The sequence below is a fragment of the Amblyomma mixtum genome, chromosome 3 (assembly GCF_055824585.1).
Source record: "Amblyomma mixtum isolate Tamu chromosome 3, ASM5582458v1, whole genome shotgun sequence".
Classification (NCBI taxonomy): Eukaryota; Metazoa; Arthropoda; class Arachnida; order Ixodida; family Ixodidae; genus Amblyomma; species Amblyomma mixtum.
The window spans coordinates 31106823-31124150 of record NC_143014.1 but is presented as its reverse complement, the minus strand read 5'-3'; the positions used below and the strand labels follow the sequence as shown (position 1 = coordinate 31124150).

The 17328-nt window shown below is 51.5% G+C and overlaps 1 long non-coding RNA gene across 3 annotated transcripts in view; it reads left to right on the top strand.

Moving 5' to 3' along the window:
- The window catches only part of LOC149349561 (uncharacterized), a 32162-nt gene that overhangs the window by 10403 nt on the left and 4431 nt on the right, over positions 1-17328 (top strand). For 2 of the 3 annotated variants that reach the window (XR_016290121.1, XR_016290120.1), the window contains one exon: positions 3447-5628. The exons of the other annotated variant lie outside the window; for it this stretch is intronic. This is a non-coding gene — a long non-coding RNA (uncharacterized LOC149349561). Of the gene's footprint in view, positions 1-3446; positions 5629-17328 lie in introns of those variants that run through there. 3 annotated transcript variants of the gene reach the window in all.

Genomic DNA, 17328 nt, shown 5'->3' with positions numbered 1-17328 from the left:
ACCATAAGCGTATGCACGCTTACGTACGCTAAATGCAAGCATTATGCGTGACGTTACGCATTTGTCATATTCGCAGTTTTCGTTCAGCGTCTGCAAACTGAGACGCAGAGATAAGCTCAGTCTTGTCGCCCCATCTGGTTTTTAGAACGGGAGACATTTTCGTCAACCGACTGACGCTCCTTTTTAGGCCTTGAAGCGGCAGATACAACCTAAAAAAATGCAGCAGTTGATAACAATGGGCCACAGTCCGCAGCATCCTGTATTACTCCGCTAGCCAATCACAGCAGTAAACGAGACCAGCTTTTTATTGTTTGACTTTATTAAACAAGCCAGGTACCCAAGCTCTAGATGTTTTAATTTTTTCTTCTCGTAATTAGCTTTTTGTTAGAAAAAAGTTTTATAAATAGACAATTTTTTTGTAGTGGGGGAACTCTGTGCGGCGATCCTGAATGTAAGTGGAGCTTCAATGCAGACTTCAGTTGTATCAGGCTATAAATAAAGAAATGAAACAAATTTATCGTTCACACGCTTTTTTATAGGCAAGATGAGATGAAGCGAAACACCGTTGCTCTATTTGTGGCCAGTGAAAGTTCGGTTACACAACACATAAATACTCCCGAAAGCCGAAGATTGGACAGCCGTCGCCATAGCTAGGTTGGTAAAGCCCCGGGCGCAAAATTTGGAGGTCGTGGGTTTAGATCCCACCGGCGGTGTGTGGTTGTTTTTTCTTCTGCTTTCTAATCAGTTATCTTTAAAATATAATGACCTGGCTTGGCGCTGAAGGGGAGGAAGAACAGCGACTTCTGGTCGCCCAGGCGGTCGACATGCTCACCCTGTAAATTATGGCCGAATAAAGGTCTTGTACTACTACTACTACTACTAATGACCGCATTAATCTCCCATTGATGAACAGGACAAATTAAAAAAAAATATCCCTTATGCTCCTTGTTTTCTGTGACTGCTGGCTACGTCGTGTACCGAAAACAGCAGTAACAACGGCGAATTCAATCCGGAGAGAACGTCCCTGCTTCGAAGGGCGCTGCCATGGATGTCGCTGTGGGAACGCAACTTCCTTCTTGCCTTCCCAATAGGCTGATGAAAATCGGCGGAATATTTTCGTCAGCAGAAATTTGTCCTGGACCGTTCGGGCTTTCGGCTGGGTATTTCGGCGGAATCTCTACCGCGGCAGCGGATTCCAGTTAGGCTCGCCGCCGAGTGCCCAAGTGTGAAGGAGCCATATGACTTCCATCATGCGATTTTGTGCCCTGCGCCTGTCACAAAAGTCGCTCATCGGTCGGTCGAGGCAGGTCACGTCACCTTGTGACATCTCCGCTCCCTCTGTCTAAACTACCTCTCCCATGCGACACAGTATGCAGAACCTAAGGAAAGGAGTAGCGCCAAAGCATGCAACCACAGCCAAAGCATGCAACCACAGCCAAAGCATGCAACCACAATTAGCCCCAAAAAGTTTTATTACTGTATACAGAGCTTTGCGTTTTACAGTGCCCCGTACCATTATCGACGCTATTCCTTACTAATCCGCCTCCGGCCTCCTTAAGTGCTCGGTTAGCATCGGCCCAACTGAAACGCCAGCTGGCCTTGTCGCTCCTAGCCATGGAGGTTTTAAACTTGATTTATGTGTTGATGAAGTAATTTCTGGTGTCCATCAATGAGTCGATGAATGTATCTTTTAAACCGGCAAGTAGAGCAGTGGAGGGTACGAAGAGTACCAATTAACAGAAAAAGTCTTTACACTTTGAGCGGCTTTCAGATGTGAACCGTGAACATAGTTTCCAAACCTTTCTCCCGTCACTTACGTGTCCCAGAACGAAAATGAGCGGACTTGTATTTCTGCATTTGTTTCTTCTCGGAGCACGTTTGTTACCGCAGTTTATGGATTTCTGAACTCTTCGCCGCTGCTGGTATACCAGCAGGCGAACAAATGGATGCACGGCCTTCAGTATATCGAAGCGAACACGAGGTGGGATCAAAGCAAACGTTGCACGATTGGCTCGGCTGCGCTGCAAACAGTCACAAAGAGCACGAGGATAACGGCCGCTCAGCAGTATAGTTCCGTGTCCCGCGCCATACGCTCTGCTGCAGCAGGCACGCCTTCCTTTCGGCGAAGTATTCAGTGCGTGCACTTTCAGTCGCTGATTGCGATTAACGCACGTGACCCAATGCGTGTATAGATAAAATCAGTAAAATGCGTCTACAGATAAAATGCGAATGTGTGTATAGATAATTAAAAGCGAAGATACGGGCTTCAGAAACGGCTGTTTGCGCTTTTTTTGTGTGCTATTCTGTGATCTTTATTTATTATTTGCGATTTATTACTCAAGCAAACCGATAAGAGGACATTTTATTCCTCCCCTTCTCTCCCGAGAGAGCCGCGCAAACACAACCCCAGGTAAGGGCGCTACGAAGATAAGCATACTGCTCCGCTGCATGCGCCGGCCGTGCGCTTTGGAGGCTTTGTCGCGAAAACCGAAACTTCTCCCATCCGTGCAGCCATGCGGCGGATCGTGCCTCCCGAACTTTGCGCCGCCAGTGCGTCAAATACCGGGAAGGCAGTGAAGGCGAAATTTCACGTCCCACAGCAACGCCAAGCTTTTCATGCGCCTTAAGAGGATTTACTGCCGTGAACGTACGACATCACTAACGCTTTGAACGCTGAGGGCGTCTGACTGACTAAGGTTTCAAGAAGGTTACAGCAATACGGCATCATTAGGCAACTACAAACGTCGTCTGTTTTGCAAGCCTTAACGACTTTCAATTACCCTTGTGAGCTCAGAACATCAGTAGTCACTAAAATGCTACCATAAAAGGCATCTAAAAAACACCATCACCATCAGCATTGCAGCGAAGCGTCTTCTCTCGTTGCTGTGCGCCTTGTGATGCGACGAGTTTCTCACGGCGCCATCGCAGATGTGACATGTGGCGCGATGGGCAGGTCGTTTTAATTGCATGCTGGCTTCTCGGAGCTTCTTTCCATTGGTGTTATACGGCATTCAAACCTTTTTTTTTTTTCTGGTTGTTTCTCGAAGCTAGACGACTGACCTGTAGGACGTCAGTGAAGTGGAGAGCTGGCGAGTTAATACATAAGTGACAGAAAAAATCAGCGGAGAGGACTCAGGTAGAGTAAAGAATAGAAGACAACGCTGGACTATCAACTGACTGCATTTCAGTGAAGATCACATATGTAGGCTTCAGCAATGAAACCAGGCATGTGCGCACATGAGAGTTCGCATTACAAAGGCAAAACAAAAATAACCAGACCTTTCCCCGGGATTTGAAATTGGGGGGATTGTCTGCATTTCTCAGGAGGGGGGAGGGAGGACAGAGGAGAAGCGGTAGTAATTTTTATTTCAGTAGTTAGTGTGTTGCGTGGGACTAGTAACGTTTGTGACTCCTCTAATGCTCGACCTGAAATCCTTGGCCTGCAGACATTGGCCTCCGGATCACCCAGGAAACAAAGGTCCTGCCCAGCTGATGCGGCCTCTTCAGAGGACACCGAAGAGCTGTAACCCCTTTCGTAGGCCTCTACCTGGCGGCGGACGAGCTGTTGGGATCGTATTACTAACAACGCGGGCAGAACACGCGGGAACCGTGAACTGTCAACCAAGCCATCATCCTCGCGACGGCTAGGCGCCGGCTCCTGACAAGCAGCGGCGGCGTCTCCCCTTTGTCTTGGGAAGGAAGGGATACATCCCCACCTCGAGTGCAAACCAGCCGGACGGCGGCGGAGAAAACAAAGTCTCCAATCCTCCGTGTACTGAGAACAGCGGCGGTAGGGGGAGGAAGCCGTCCTTTCCTACGATCGCTGCGGACGGGAGCCGACGACCTCTTCGGAAAGCACGACCTTTCTTTGAAGGAGGCTTCAAGTTGACCCTGGTCAGCACCCGGTAACGGCGGGGCTTTACTCGGTGGTGAAACTTCGTTGCGGATAGAAGTGCTGTGGCCTCATCATCATGACCACCGAAACTGCTGCGAGAGGGCCCCGGTGCAGCCTCCTGCTATGGGCGGGCCCCCCAGACGGCATGTACGGCCAGCCAATTGGACACTCATCGCGTAACTGCATTCCCCAGCTAGGGAGCTGGGGACATTAGAGGGTACAAAACCCACCGCAAGGCAGGATGCAAGGCTATGCTATGTCTTTTGAGAGCTGTAAATATGTAAAATAAGCAGCACTAGTCTCCTCTTCAGCGCTACCCGGCTCTCTCTTGACCATCACCACAGCCTAGTTTCAGACCAAACACCGTCCACGCAACATGGGGCACGACACACAACTTGGGCTATAACACCGCATTGCAAGCTCTTAAGAGTGACGCTTATCACGGAGTGACACTTGGTGCTGAGTGACACTTATCGGGTGCTTCTGTATTTCACCTCCGTCTAAATGCAGTGGCCTCCGCATTTAGTATTGGGTCACGTGACCTTTGGCTAAGAACCCAAACACTATTACCCCTCAGCCGCGGCGAGTGTTTTCCGACAGGTTTGCGGCGGTCCAAACTACGCTGAGGCACAGCCACGTCGGCGATGCGCCTTGGTCGCAGCTCGAGGACACCACGACCGCGCGCGTATGCATCTGGCTTCCGGCCACCCTCGCGCGAGTTACGCAGCCAGCGCGCTGCGCGCCCCGCTCGACCTTTCTCACGCGCGCCGCGCCACTCGCATTGCACCAGGGAAGCCCGCGTAAGCCGGATTCCGCGGCCGCGTCCGTTGATCCAGAACCCGATGTGGGTGAGCGAGCCACTCCGCGGGGACGGAGAGACCGCAGGTATGAAAGGCGCACGGGGATCGGTGGCTGCGCCGTCATCAGTAGCCTTCGCTGCGCGCAATGCGTTGGCCTGAGTGTCACATGAGCAGAGGGGCCCGGAGAACGCGTGAGCCGAAGCGAGCTTCAATGGGGCTCCACATTCACCTGTGCCCCTTACTACGCGACACGACATAACTAGACGCAGGCTGCACAACTAGCGACTCGAGGAGACCGATTACAATAAAGGGCGTAACGCTTTGGGTGTCTGCCAACCCGCGGCTCTGCAGCGAAATAAGGTGCTGAGCAAAAGAGGTCGGCAGAGCAAGGAGGTGAACTACATCCGGTAGATTTTGCCCAGTGGCTTTAAAGTTCGGCTGCTGAGGCCAACGCCACCGCCTTGAGTCCCGGCTGTGGCGGCCGCTCTTCGACGAGCGACAGATGAAGCAATTTCCGCGTGTTGTGCGTGCGATGACTGTGCGAGTTAAAGGAGCTTAGGCGATGGGAATTCATCCGGGGCCCTTCACTACGGCGGCTCTTTCTGGCTCCTCCCACCCCCTCATTCATCATTTCCTGCTGCTGAACATCTTTATGTTCATAAAATTGGTTAAGTGATGTATAAATGTAATCCTATTGTCTTCTAATATAGCTGGCTTTTTTATATGCCAGTGCTTTGCGTGAGCGCTTTCTTTTGATTAATTCTAATTCTTCTGTTATACTTGTAACTGTTCTTACATGCGATTGTTGCATTAAACTTATGCGAGTGACCGACATGTTTTGATGCTGTCCCAGTGACACATCCACAGTTTCCGCGGTTAGTCGTCTCTTACCCATCACTTCCAAGTTCCAACCCAAAGTTATCCTCTCCGCTAAAAAGCTATGGCTGAAAAATCCCAGTTTTTGCTCTCTTCCGGGACAAAGCGATTAATGCCAAAGGATCGGTTTAGTTTACGGGGTCTAACGTCCCAAAGCGACTAGGCTATAACGGACTCCATAGAGGAAGTCTCCGGCTAATTTTGACAGCTCATAGGTGGGGTCAGCCGCGCTCCGGTACCGGCCAGGTCCCTTGGCTGCTGGACGTACTGTTGACTCATCTTTTTTTCTTCGAGGAGGGCAACGCGCTCGGCTACCTTTGTTGCTTTTGCAGCTTGAGGAGCTGCCACCAGCAAGACACCCGCTGCACAGTGCGCTGGGCATCCCTCGCCGAACGCGCTGCTTTACGTGCCGCAGCGTTCAGCCGCTAGCGTTAGCTGCTACTACTACAAATTCTTCTTCGAACATTACTTGTCCTGTTCCGGCTTAGATTCAAGATGGCGGCTGATCATGGGATCAACCAAACACGCGCACACGGCCGCCGGGCCGGCACAGGCAACCCGGTTTTGGCACCACTTAAATTCGCCATTGCTGACCAAACTGTGGCCCACACGTCTGACGCAGAGGGCTCGGAGTGGTGGAATACGAATCGGCATCGTATGGCGGAGAAAATTACTGCCGAGTTGAAGCTTAGTGTGTGTGAGGGATTCACACCGACGACCTTTGGTCCTCGAAACCGTAATGGGGGAGACCTTCGGTGGGCCATGGCGGATGAACCATTGGTCGCAGAGGGATGCGGGTGGTACCAAACGAATTGTCGTTTCGTGATGGTATCCAAATTTGGGAACTGGGAGTGAAATTCGAGCATGATGAATTTCAGCCTCGGACATAACGAAGACGGTTGCCGAACTATCATCGTTTGAATGTAAAACATAGCTGAAAAAAAACATTGCTAACGCTCTTCAGTAGGACCTGCAAAGGTGGTGAGCTCATTTTTTTTTTGTTTTTCCGCGCTTGGAAGCGTACTGAGCGTTCCCATAGCGCTCGCCCACTCTTCTACGGCTGGGCCTCCTTGAGCGCCTTTTACCTCTGTGCGCGGTTACATAAAGCTGCTGGTGGCAGCATAGGCAGGCCTATCTTTCACCTTATCCGAATCCATTGCACGACCACGGGTGCAGCTCTACTACAGCACCCAGCATTGCTTCGAACGAAGGGATGAAAGACGACAGTTTTGCCCCTTGCAAGTTCTAGATACCAATTAGAACACAGCCCGATACACTCGAAGCTACACTCGACGCATTCTCCAACCGCGGTGGGGGCTGTGGAAGGTAAGTAATTCCCTCCTCTCAGATGAAATCTTTCAGCGCGCTGTAGCTGCTTGCTTCAAAGATACGTGGGCACGTGCAGATCTCTCAGTCTTTCAAAAGTGGGATAGATTTAAGCAGGAGTTTAAGAAGCTTGCTACTGAAGCATTGTTGCGAATCACATCCTTGAAGCGCCTTCACCTTCGTGAATTGAAGTGCACCCTGAACGAATTGCATGAGTTGAAAAGAATTTCTCCGGATCGTACTTGATGATATCAACAAGATTAAAGCGCAGTTAAAACAGTTTAGCGCAGAAAAGTACCAGGGTGCCTTGATTAGGTCGCGAAGACTGGAGTTCAACAACCATCTCGCCGCGCGTTTAATTATGAAAAGCAGGCCACTCTTTCCAAGGTTTTAGGAATTCGTTGCGGAAGTGATGCGTAGACTGACACGGCAGGTATTCTTGGTACTTTCTTTAACTATTATGTGCGGCTCTTTGGTGGTAGTAGTAACCTGATCAGTGGGTCTGATTTCAGTCACTTAAAAGAAGCATTTCCTTGTATTGACGATTAATAGCGAGCAGCCATTGAGGAGTCTGTTACTTTAGATGAAATCAAATCGGCCATTTCTTCCCTGCAGAGTCAGGAGTCTCCTGGCCCGGACGGTCTAAGTAGTGAGTACTATAAAGCGTTTATGCCAGCTTAGTACCTACCTTGTTGGAAGTTTTCAGTGGAGCTTATGACACGGGCTTTTTGCCTCCCACTTTCTACACTGGTCACACCCTACTAATCCCGAAAAGCACAGACGCAGATCGATTTAAAACTGTTGAAGGGTATCGTCCGATGTCCTTATGCAAAGTGGATAATAAGATATTTGCGAAGGTTTTTTCTTCTCGTCTAAAGCTTGTGGCATTAGAAATTTATTTGGGCCGGACCAAGTGTGCGGGATCAAAGGCCACAGTATCCAAAATCATATCAATATCGTACATTCCGTGTTATAGACAGTGTAAGATGAGGTCAGTCAAGTGGCTCATATTCAGATTTATCTGCCAAAATCTTTTGATAAGGTGCATCATGATTTTTCGTTTCCTGTATTCGAGAGTGCAAACACTGGTGATGTCTTGCTTAAAGGCATACAACTATGTTATAAAGCGGCAATTGCAAGAATGATTGTTAATCAAAAGTTTACCAAACCTATTCCACTTAAATCATCTGTTCGACAGGGCTGCCCCCTAACGTCTAAGTAATTCGCTTGATATCTTGAGCCCCTATGTCGTAGTTTCATCAAGAACACAGCAATTCGTGGCTTCTCACAATCGCGATGTGAAATTAAGACTTTGACGTATGCTGACGACGTTGCCTTTTTCTATACTGATAAATAGAGTGTGGTCGAGGTTTTGCGTGTAACTGGGCAGTTTTGTGATAGTTCGGGTGCACCTCTTAACCTTGATTAATCAAAGGGTTCCTGGCTTGTTCACTGCGGTACAAAACCAAACTTTTTTGGCGGCATCAGGTGGAACTCCGAAGACTCACAGTGTTTGGGGCTTCCCGTGTATCGGTATCGTAATAGTGGGCGTTGCTGGGGTTTTTCAGATCTTGTCAAGCGGCAGACCCAGGCTTGGATGGGCAGGGAGTTGTCTTTGGTTTGGTTTGGTTTATGGGGTTTAACGTCCCAAAGCGACTAAGGCTATGAGAGACGCCGTAGTGGAGGGCTCCAGAAATTTCGATCACCTGGGGTTCTTTAACGTGCACTCACATCGCACAGTACACGGGCCTCTAGAATTTCTCCTCCAAAGAAATTCCAGCCGCCGCGGCCGGGATCGAACCCTCGTCTTTTGGGTCAGCAGCCGAGCACCATAACCACTTAGCCACCGCGGCGGAGTTGTCTCTATTTGCATGTGCAGAAGTTTGCAATATCTGCTTGGTTTCGAAGCTTATCTGTGTCATGCAGGTGTTGCATTGTGCCAGGTTAAAAGTACAAGCAATGCATAGAATTTCGGCGACTTCTGTGTGGCGCTCTCAATGGGAGCCTATGCGTCGGGACAATTTGTTTCTCCCTCTCGAGGCTGGTGGAGCAGGTCTTCAGCACCAGTTTGTTCATCAGCTTGTTTCAAGGTTTTTCTTTCTTAAAACAGCAACCCATCCATTCCTCCCAGCTGCGTTTAATACACGATTAAGTGGCCATTTGCCTATTCCGTACGCGCCCACCGGTCATAGGAGTGAGGAGCCTTTGTGGGATTTCCTTGAGAAAGTCGCCGACTCATTCCACTTCCTCATCGTGCAGATTTCCTCAGAATACCTATACAATTATCCACAAGACAAATAACAGACGTTTTGATTGAGTCGTTGTTTCCTGTACCGATGTATTGGCAGCCGTACCTTTCCTTGCTGGATAAAAGTGTATTAAAGCGGGTGCAACGAATGTGTGTTCAATTGGCCGCGAAGAGTGTTTTTTTAATTTCACACGTCAACCTTGTCTGTCAAAGCGTGGCTTCGTGCAAAAAGGCACTTTTGTGCCATGGCCAGTGAACTGTCGCGTGTGTCAGCAGCCAGAAACTAAGTGATCATTGCCTTGTGTTTTGCCGTGATGCCGTGTGTGTGTGTGTGTGTGTGTGTGTGTGTGTGTGTGTGTGTGTGTGCGTGCGTGCGTGTGTATGTGTGTGTGTGTGTGCGTGCGTGCGTGCGTGCGTGCGTGCGTGCGTGTGTGTGTGCGTGTGTGCGTGCGTGTGTGTGTGTGTGTGTGTGTGTGTGTGCGCATGTGCGTGCGTGCGTGTGCGTGCGCGTGCGTGCGCGTGCGTGCGCGTGCGTGCGTGCGTGCGCGTGCGTGCGTGCGTGCGTGCGTGCGCGTGCGCGCGCGCGGAGGGGGGGGGGGGGGCTAATTTTTAACTGACTGAAAAATTACATTGAGGGCACGCCCTATACGATAAGAATTTTGCCTGCAATGGAAGATTCTAAGGTTCCATGTGATCTTTTAGTGCTCATGGGACTGTTTAGCTTGTGGAAGAGCCGCACCACAGATCGCCATGCAGGGCCGCGACGTTCATCGCAATTTCTGTTCGGATGCTTGGTTTGGTTTATGGGGTTTAGCGTCCCAAAGCGACTAAGGCTATGAGAGACGCCGTAGTGGAGGGCTCCGGAAATTTCGACCACCTGGGGTTCTTTAACGTGCACTGACATCGCACAGTACACGGGCCTCTAGAATTTCTCCTCCAAAGAAATTCTAGCCGCCGCGACCGGGATCGAACCCGCGTCTTTTGGGTCAGCAGTCGAGCACCATAACCACTGAGCCACCGCGGCGGCTGTTCGGATGCCTTTACTCGTTACACGTGTGTGTCGCTCGGAATTTTGTTGTGCGGGCAAAGTGAGAGCAGGATGCTGGTGTGATTGCGATGACGGGTTGCGGGATGCGACCTGGTTAAGTCGGGCTTGAAGCCTGTTAGGGTGGGTGTACTTTCATGTAATAAAAGGAACTTTTACGATCGGCTCTTGGTCCGAGGCACTGGGATTTGAAGCTGCTCTATTTTCGCCGCTGCTGATTCAAATTCCGCTCTGGCAATATGGCGAGGATTTAGCTGTGTTTTTCCGTGCTCCGAAAGTCGCATTGCTTTCTCTCCTTTGCGTTCATTGAGGGCTGTCATCGCGTCAGATTTGTTTACTCTATTCTTGGATATCACCTGGTAATGAATAATGCTTTGTGAAATTGTGCGGTGGTTTATGGAAATAAATTAATCAGCGAGTAAGTACTACCTGCTGATTTATCTGTGGTTATTGTTCTTTTTATATGTTAACATATGGCAAATTCGAAGTGACAGCACATGTGGGAATTTTCTTTTTAGTGCGAAGAACTCACGCGCTCACCAACATCGACCAAGAATCTTGCCATCTTTGGTTCTTGTTGCCTAGCAAAAGCGACGCCAGATGAAGCTAAAAAACTTCAGGGGGCACTTTGACTGTCTAAAGTGCGTAGAGGCGAAAGCTCTTCCCGCACAACTTTGACTTCCTCTGTTGCACTGGTGACGTCACCACTGGATGGCGTCACACATAATTAATTACTAATTAACAAGTAATGACAAATTACTAATTAATGACTCATTACTGACCGATGACTTCGTTGCTTGGGTGTGTCGATTTGCCACTCTTTTCTCAAGTTAGCTGATGGACATAAAACATCGCATCATTGTAATAAATACCATGTTAAAAAAATCGCTATAGCCACAGCCGAACATGCCTCGTGTTAAGCAGCAACACACTCTCGCGCAGTGCATTGCACATGGTCGTCTCCATCAGCCAATACTACTATCAAACTAATATTATTGCGTACTTTAGGTGAATAAACATTTACAATGATAAAGTTGAAGACTCGCATACGTAAGTGGCTCCGTGGGCCAGTGGATACCTCAATTGCGCTTTCATGTATGCGTGGCCTTTGTACTATAATCGGCTCAACGAAATTCAAACCGTGAAATTTTTTTAAATGGGGAGTGGAGGGAGGCGAAGGGCCAACCATGACTGAGTTCAGAAACTGCATTTGAACGCGATTCACGGACTGTTCTGCCTGGTATTACGCGCGCACTTGTCAACCCTATACGGCTGCTCAGAAAAGGATTTAATACCTATGCACTGGTTGCAGCGAGACGGCGTTACTATGCGGGCGGACAATGGGACATTTTAGCCTCGACGCGGCGTTGCGTGGCTTCGCACCACATTCGGCTTCAAGTTGACACCCCTCGCACAGGGGCGCACAGTCGTCGCGAAGGGTGAAATTGGACGAGCCGGGCGGCTAGAGGTAGCCTCTGCACGATATGCCAGCTGCTAGCTAAGCGAGAAATATTCTCGAGCACGTCGCAAAAGTTTTTAAGAGCTTAGCACGCCCGGGGCGTTTTGTGTGCTGGTTATCGTAACCAGCCGTGCCAAGTCCCACTGAAGGGCAAAGTGCTTTCCCATTGATCTACAGTTAATTTTACTGAACACAAGTCGTGTCCCTGAAAATTTCCTAATCTTCACTTTTCTGATCCATAAGAATAGAGATCCTCCGTTCTAGCTCCTCTACTGGTCGATTCAGAAGGAAAGATTTTATGGGTACACCAAGGTATTATCAATTGTAACAATAAATGTTTTACTTTCGAAGCATGGAAGCCTTCGATACACAGCCACCTTGAATTAATGCTCAGTTCTTTTGCAATGCTCGTGTAATCTCGTGCCGCTTACAAACAACATATAAACTACTAAATATATGAATTTATGTTTCGCCATCAAGTACTGAACAAAAGTAAAAAAAAAGAAAAGAACGAAAACGAAGTTTCAGATTCCTTTTCCGCAAGAAGAATTATGGAAAAAGGGGGGCTTTATAGCCTTCAGGATCCTTCTCAGTCTTTTCCCATAGATATTGTCACGGACGCCGGTAGGACGTTCTATTCCTGGCAGAACAGTACCTGGCGAGCACACTGGGCAGAGCGCAGCCGGCAGGCCCTAGCACCGAGCAGAAGAGGACGAAGTCCGGCGCGCGACAAAGGTCGAAGAAAGACCGCACGGGGGCGCCGGTAGAGTGATGTCTAAACTAAGTGCGGCATTGCCCCTCCCCTCTGGAAAGGCATCGACTCGATGCCTGAAAGTGAGGGGGAGCCGCGTGTGGGTGTTAATAGAATCCCAGGCACTGAACGTGGTGAGAGTTGTCCTAGCGGGCATGGTATGGCTTGAGTCTTGCGACGTGCACAATTTCGGATGTCGGCGGGCGTCTGGAAGAACGAACACTACCTTGCGGGCGCACTTCATACGTAACGTCGCTGAGTTTGCGGAGTACCTCGTAGGGGCCGAAGTAACGGCGCAAAAGCTTCTCGGAGCGACCGCGCAGACGGATGGGGCTCCAAACCCACACTTTATCGCCAGGCTGGAAAATGACTTCGCGGTGACGGAGGTTATAGCGGTGAGCATCGAGTTCTTGCCGCACGCAGGTTCGTTGCCGAGCCAGCCGGCGGGCAGCCTCTGCATGGCGAACGAATGCATCAGCGTCGGCAACGGATGGGCGTGCAATATCGGGCAACAACATCGTGTCCAACATAGTCACGACTTCACGACCGTGCACCAAACGAAATGGCGTGAACCCCGTCGTCTCTTGAAGGGCAGTATTGTAGGCAAACGTGACGTACGGAAGGATTGCGTCCCAGTTCTTATGGTCATCGTCGACGTACATAGAAATCATATCAGCGATAGTCTTATTGAGGCGCTCGGTTAGGCCATTGGTTTGAGGATGGTAAGCTGTGGTCTTACGATGACTTGTGCCACTGAGCCGCATAACTTCCTGAGTAAGCGTGGACGTGAACGCTGTGCCTCGGTCAGTTAAAACAACATAAGGGGCGCCATGGCGGAGGACTATGCTGATGATGAAAAAGTCCGCAATTTCAGCAGCAGTGCCGCGGGGAAGGGCTTTCGTCTCACAATACCGGGTTAGGTAGTCGGTGGCAACCACAATATACCGGTTACCCAATGATGACGTGGGAAACGGGCCCAGTAAGTCCATGCCGACTTGGTGGAAAGGAATTCTCGGCGGAGCAATGGGTTGGAGCAAGCCAGCCGGCTTGAAAGGTGTGGTTTCTTCCGACGTTGACACTCGCGGCAAGTGCGTACATAACGCTTGACAGCCACAGAAAGCCTGGGCCAGTAATAACGGTGACGAACTCGTGCCATCGTTCGAGAAAATCCGAGGTGGCCGGAAGGAAGCTCGTCGTGGCATGCCTGCAAAACGTCAGTGCGGAGCGCCGTTGGAACCACGAGCAGGTAACCGGAGTCCGTCGGGCCGTAATTTCGTTTGTAGAGGACGCCATCTCGTAAGCAAAACGACGACAAGCCACGCGCGAATAGACGAGGCGGTAACGAGGCGGTACCCTCAAGATAATCGATGAGTGGCCGTAATTCCGTGTCGTCCCTCTGTTGTTGAGCGAGGGCGGACGTGGTCAGAGCACCAATAAATAGAGGGTCATCTTCGAGGTCATCAGAGCTGGACGGGATAGGAGCACGGGACAAGCAGTCAGCATCGCTGTGTTTGTTGCCCGACTTGTAGACAACTGTTACATCAAATTCTTGCAAGCGAAGGCTCCAACGAGCTAGCCGGCCCGAGGGGTCTTTAAGATTCGCGAGCCAACAGAGTGAGTGGTGGTCACTCACGACCCGAAACGGGCGACCATATAAGTAGGGCCGGAACTTCGTTATCGCCCACACAACAGCTAGGCACTCCTTTTCAGTGGTTGAGTAATTGACCTCGGACCGAGATAGCGTGCGGCTGGCGTAAGCAATCACGCGCTCAACACCATCTTGCCACTGGACGAGGACTGCACCAAGGCCAATGTTGCTGGCATCGGTGTGAAGTTCTGTATCCGCCTCCTCGTCAAAATGGGCAAGAATGGGCGTTGTTTGTAGGCGTTTGCGGAGCTTTTCGAAGGCGTCCTGCTGTTCCTGTGCCCAGACGAAAGGCTGATCGTCTTTTGTCAGCCGTGTGAGAGGCTCAGCCAGCCTGGAGAAGTCTTGCACGAAGCGTCTGTAATATGCGCAGAGGCCAAGAAACCGGCGCACAGCTCGCTTATTAGTGGGAGTCGGGAACGCAGCTACAGCGGCCGTCTTGTCGGGGTCGGGGCTGACACCCTCAGGTGTCACAACATGGCCCAAAAACTTCAGCCGTTGGTACGCGAAGTGGCATTTTTCCGGTTTTAGAGATAGACCGGCTGATCGGATGGCCGTCAATACTGCACTCAAGCGTTTGAGATGTTCGTCGTAGGTCGCAGCGAAAATAACCACATCATCAAGATAGACGAGACACGACTGCCATTTGAGGCCAACCAGGACAGTGTCCATCATTCTTTGAAAGGTGGCCGGAGCGGTACACAGGCCAAAGGGGAGCACCTTGAACTCGTACAAACCGTCGGGGGTTATGAACGCGGTCTTTTCACGGTCACGTTCATCGACTTCGATCTGCCAGTACCCACTGCGTAGATCAAGAGAGGAAAAGTATCGGGCATGACGCAGGCGATCGAACGAGTCATCAATTCGGGGCAACGGATAAACGTCCTTTTTAGTAATCTTGTTGAGGCGACGATAGTCGACGCAGAATCGGAGAGTGCCATCCTTCTTGGCGACCAGCACAACGGGCGAAGCCCACGGGCTTGTTGACGGCTGGATAACCTCGTCGCGGAGCATTTTCTCAACCTGCCTCCGAATTACCTCCCGTTCTTTCGCAGACACTCGATAGGGGTGGTGTTGTATAGGCCTCTCGCCTTCATCCACTACAATGCGGTGTTTAGCGACCGATGTTTGCCGAACTTTAGAAGTGGTCGCAAAGCAGTCACGAAAAGAGTCGAGGATCATGTGGAGGCGGTGTTTCTGATCGGCGGTTAGGTCGGGGTTCACGTCAGTCATAACGGGGGCGTCAGACGTCGATGCATGGGTATCGTTGAGGGACAAGGCGCAGTGGGAGACTGAGTCACTAATTTCATCGAAATAGGCTATGGCGGTTGCTTGCGGCAAGTGGCGGTATTCGGCGCTAAAGTTCGTAACAAAAAGCTGCGTTCGCAGTCCGCGGAGGGAAGTAACACCCCGCGCAACGCAGACTTGTTGACTCAGCAGTAACGACAGATTACCTTCCGCAACCCCGTGAGGCGTGCGTGGGTTGGAGCATTCCACCGTAATAAACAAACTGGAGCGTGGTGGTAGCGTGACATTGTCATCACACACGCGAAAAACAGGCCTGTCGGGCTCGCTGCGGTCGGCTATGGCACACTGAGGTGAGAACGTCACGACAAGTTCGCGGAGGTTGATTATGGCACCGTGTTCCCGAAGAAAATCTAACCCGAGGATGAGGTCCTTCGAGCAATGAGCCAACACAGCGAAGCAGGCAGTGAAGGTTACACCACGAATCTCCATTCTAGCGGTGCAGACGCCAAGCGGTGTCACCAGATGGCCTCCAGCTGTCCGGATGTGCGTTCCAGGCCAAGGTGTCAGGACTTTCCTCAGGACAAGCGTCAGACCACGACTCATGACGGAGAAATCGGCGCCGGTATCTACGAGAGCAGTCACGCGGCGGCCATCAACGATCACCGGGATTTCAGCCGAAGCTTGGTCACCTTCAGAAAAACGCTGTGTGAGGGAGGTCGGACTAGGTGATCGTTCTCGCGGTCGGGTTGGGGCGTCAAGCGGAGGCGTCTCCGGTCGTCGAAAAGTCGTCGGACTTAAGGGTCGTTCAGATTGTCCGATTGAGGCGTCAAGCGAAGGCGTCTCTGGGCGTCGAAAGGTCGTCGCGGCGGGGGGTCGGAGGTCGGGTCGCAGGCTAACGTCGGTGAGCGGAGGATGTTCGTAATTATGTCCGGTGACGGCGGCCCTACCTCCGGGGGTCGCCGTCCTCAGTTTTCCCGGCCCGGGCTGGAGGACTGCCGGACGTAGGACTGGCGGGCTGGTGAAGAAAACCGTCGAGGCGACGGTGACCTGGACTGACGTTGTGCAGTGGGTGCAGGTGGGACGTTGGCCGCTAGGTACTGATCGATCTCGCGGGGTCGTTCACCATAGCGTGGCAGGGGTGCGTCTGGCGAAAAGCCGCGCAGGCCAATCCGGCGGTACGGGCAGTGACGACGGATGTGGCCTGCTTCGCCGCAGTGGAAGCACAGGGGCCTGTTGTTCGGCGTTCGCCACATGTTTGCCTTCGTGACGGGTGGGCGGTCGTCTGGCAGCGCTGTCGTATGCGGGAATCGGTGGGACGGCGCGGTAGGGGCAGGAGAGTAGAACGCCGGCGGTGGTGGCGCAGGACTTCGCAATGCCTCGCTGTAGGTCATCACATAAGGCGCTGGCGGTTGCGGAGGTGGAGTGGGCTGCACCGTGCGGCGTATCTCGTCACGGACAGCCTCCGAGATGGCGGTGACACTAGGAGGCTGCTCCACAGAGCGAAGCTTCTGCAGCTCTTCGCGAACGATGCTTCTGATGAGCTCTCGGAGGGAGGTGTTCTCATCCCCGGACCTCGGCATGCGGCACTCCACAGCAGTGATGTTGGACGGACGGCCGTAGTGCGCAAACCGCTGCTGCAGGGCGCGCTCCATGCCTGCCGCTTCCTTTGCAAAATCGGCGACTGTAGCCGGAGGATCGCGCACGAGCCCAGCGAACAATTGCTCCTTCACGCCCCGCATCAAGTGACGCACCTTCTTGGCTTCCGACATCGAAGGATCAGCGCGGTTGAAAAGCCGGGTCATATCCTCCACGAACATCGCCACGCTCTCGTTTGGCTGCTGCGCTCTCGATTGCAGGGCCAATTCAGCACGCTCCCTCCGTTCGTTGCTGCTGAACGTATCCAGCAACTGGCGCCGGAAGTCTTGCCAGGTGTGGATGGCGGACTCGTGGTTTTCGAACCACGTCTTGGCGGCGTCCTGGAGGGCAAAGTAGACGTTCCGAAGCTTGCGGTCCTCGTCCCACAGATTAAATTCAG